This window comes from Pseudophryne corroboree, unplaced genomic scaffold (assembly GCF_028390025.1).
Source record: "Pseudophryne corroboree isolate aPseCor3 unplaced genomic scaffold, aPseCor3.hap2 scaffold_235, whole genome shotgun sequence".
NCBI classification, from domain to species: Eukaryota; Metazoa; Chordata; class Amphibia; order Anura; family Myobatrachidae; genus Pseudophryne; species Pseudophryne corroboree.
This window is the reverse complement of record NW_026969003.1, coordinates 729465-732361: the sequence shown is the minus strand read 5'-3', so window position 1 is coordinate 732361 and position 2897 is coordinate 729465. Positions and strand designations below refer to the sequence as shown.

Below are 2897 nucleotides of genomic sequence, written 5' to 3'. Positions count from 1 at the left end.
TGAAATCTAAATTGCAGAGTAAAAATAAAGCATCCAGGATTTACCCTGCACAGAAACAATATACCCCACTCAAATGGAAATCTCTCTGCACGTTATATCTGACCCCCCTGCAGTGCACATGGTTTTGCCCATTAGCTAACACATTTGCTGCTGCGATCAGATCTGAATTAGGCCCAGTATAAACACTGATGCAAAAGTTACCTCCTGTCGAACTCTTTCACATAGGGTGAGAGTGTGGCTTTGCTGCCGATAATCTCCATTACCTACAGCACATTGTATTCCCAGGTGCTCTCCCATCCATGTACTAACCAGGCCCAACACTGCATAATTTCCAAGATCAGACGAGATTGGGCATATCCAGTGTGGGGTGGCTGTAAGTGAATGTGGCTCTGGCATTGTTGTTCCAGCTGGCTGGATCACCTATCTCTTAGTGTGTTACCCTCTCTACTAGGGTAGGCATTGACCATGTCTGCCCCTACCAACTACTCATGGGGATTGTACCGCATCGCCTTCCCCGTGCCTGGGTCCCTGCTTCTGAAGCCCCACAATCTGGCCAGAACTGTGTGAAATTCTCAGCCACCAGCATCAGCTCTTTAGAAAGCCTGTAACCAGTAAGGAGAGATGCATTGGCTATGGGATCCTGGCCGCCACCATGCTTGCAGGATCGCTGTGAGCGCCACACTGCAGGCTCGCCACAGGTTCTATACCCACTCTATATGTGTCGTGGACACCCACGAGTGGGAATAGCCATGGTCCCCTGCCGGCATGCTGACACCCAGAATCCCAACTGGCAAGATAGTGACTACATCCTGGAGAGACACTGCACTGACACACATACGCAACCTGGACATCTATGGAGAACAGGGGGATAACCAGCCCATAGAGAAGGAGGGAAAGGGAAGAACAGTATACAGATAGATATAAACCAGAGACTCCTGTGTGACCTGCTCCTTCAGCACTGAGTTAGGAGGGGTCAAAGGGGAATAGTTTTTATAGAAGCTAATTAGCTAGCTCATTAAATGCTGATCTTGTGATCCACACAATATTTTTTTCCTCAGAAAATACAATTAGCTTCCTTTTTGACAATATAATTATTTTTCAATACATGAAACGTAAGAAAGTGAAAAGAAAGCAAGTGACTTCCGGTTCCGGCGCTGATGAGAGCTGCAGCAGCCATGTGAGCTCCGTGCCAGCCCCAGCCTCCGCCAGCCCGCACGCTTGTCGTACCGCACAGAGGCACCCCTGGACCATTGGGATACCTGTGGGAGAACCCCCTTGCACCTGATGGAGCGCTTTCTAGCGGCGCCCGATGCAGCAAAGCCGCTGAAACAGTGAGTTATCCCCCACTACTGCCTCCCCTGCAGACACTGCCCTCACTCTACATGCTGCTCCTTCTGCCCAGAGGCCTCACACACATGCCTCACAAGCTGAGGGCCTGATTACCTACTTTGATATGGTGAAAGCCATTCAGGATTCCATTAACCCTATCATGGAATCACATGCTGCCAAAGTCACACAATCTGTACATGACATTAAGTCACAATTCAAGCAGCTCTCCAAACGGGTCCAGGCTAATGAGCAACGCCTTGGGGAGTCGTTTCAAGATGTCGCAGCTTTAAAGGAGCAGTGTACCTTTTTACAGAAATCTCATTATCAATTAATAAAATCGACGATCTTGAAAATAGATCCCGACAAAATAACTTGCCAAAGTCTCTTAAAGGGCCGGCACTCTTTACGTTTATTCAAGACACACTACAGGAGTTGTTAGATATCCAAGATTCCTGCACGGGAATGATCATTGAGAGAGCTCATCGCATAGGCCCTCCGAGAACGACACAGGATAGCAGACCTTGAGCCGTGATCTTCCGCTGCCTTAACTACATCCATAAGCATAATATTTGGTCTGCCTCTAGACGCAAACGGGTTCTACAATGGAATGATTTCCGAATCTATATCTTTCAAGATTATTCTGCAGAGGTGGCTAGGGCGAGGCGTGTGTTCACCCCACTTTGCTCTAGTCTTGCTAAATCAAACAGGAAGTTCGCTCTCATTTACCCCGCGTGGCTGCGCTTATTCAGGGGATCATCATTTACTGACTTCTCCACTGTGGCCGATGCCGAATCATACTTAAAAGAGGAGGAGTGTAACCGCTCTTTGCCACATCTGCAGCCTTCTGACTCCACCTCTCGGTGCTAGATAGCACTGTGACACTCAATCATTTCATAGTTCTGTTCCTAGTTACTTCCCTGATTCGTTGTTATGTTTTATTATACCTTTGGCTGATATGGCCTTTATTGCTGGAGTTCTCTGGGATAACTTTTGAGAAGATGCGCCTTTACATATTTCTATGTGCGCCATATGGGCACCATACTGCCTGTGATTTTTGCTCAATGTATCTTTAAGCTGTTCCCCTACATTAGCAGTGCTGGATCCCAGATGTTTATCTATGCATAAGCCATGCCTATTATTCCAGAAAGTTACCGGGCTGGGGAAAGCCTGGAGTTTTCTCCTAGTTCATGCTCTGGTGAACTGACTGTTTATTAATGTGTTTGTACCAGAAGTGCATTATCAATGTCTATCTACAGATCCTCTTCTCTCTGGCTCTGTCCTGCTGTTCTCCCCCTTTTTTCTCCACAATGTTTTTCCCCTTTTGTGTCTTGGTTTGTCTGTCTCTTTTCCTCGTTACCGTACTGTATATTGCGGAAGGCGTATTTCCAGTCCTGGGACACCATGCTGTATTATCCTCTGGGTTTGCTGCACATTACCGTGAGTCATGTCCTTCTCTGTTTTTGAATGGCTAGTGTAAAATTCTGCACATATAATGTTGGCGGATTCCATTCCCCTGTGAAGCGGAAGACAATTCTGCTCTACATGTCCAAGCTGCAAATAGATGTAGC

The 2897-nt window shown here is 47.0% G+C and overlaps 1 pseudogene; it reads right to left on the bottom strand.

Annotated features, from left to right (window-relative positions):
- Positions 1–260: 260 nt before the first annotated feature.
- LOC135010452 (5S ribosomal RNA) lies at positions 261–379 on the bottom strand (annotated as a pseudogene).
- Between the last annotated feature and the right edge of the window lie 2518 nt (positions 380–2897).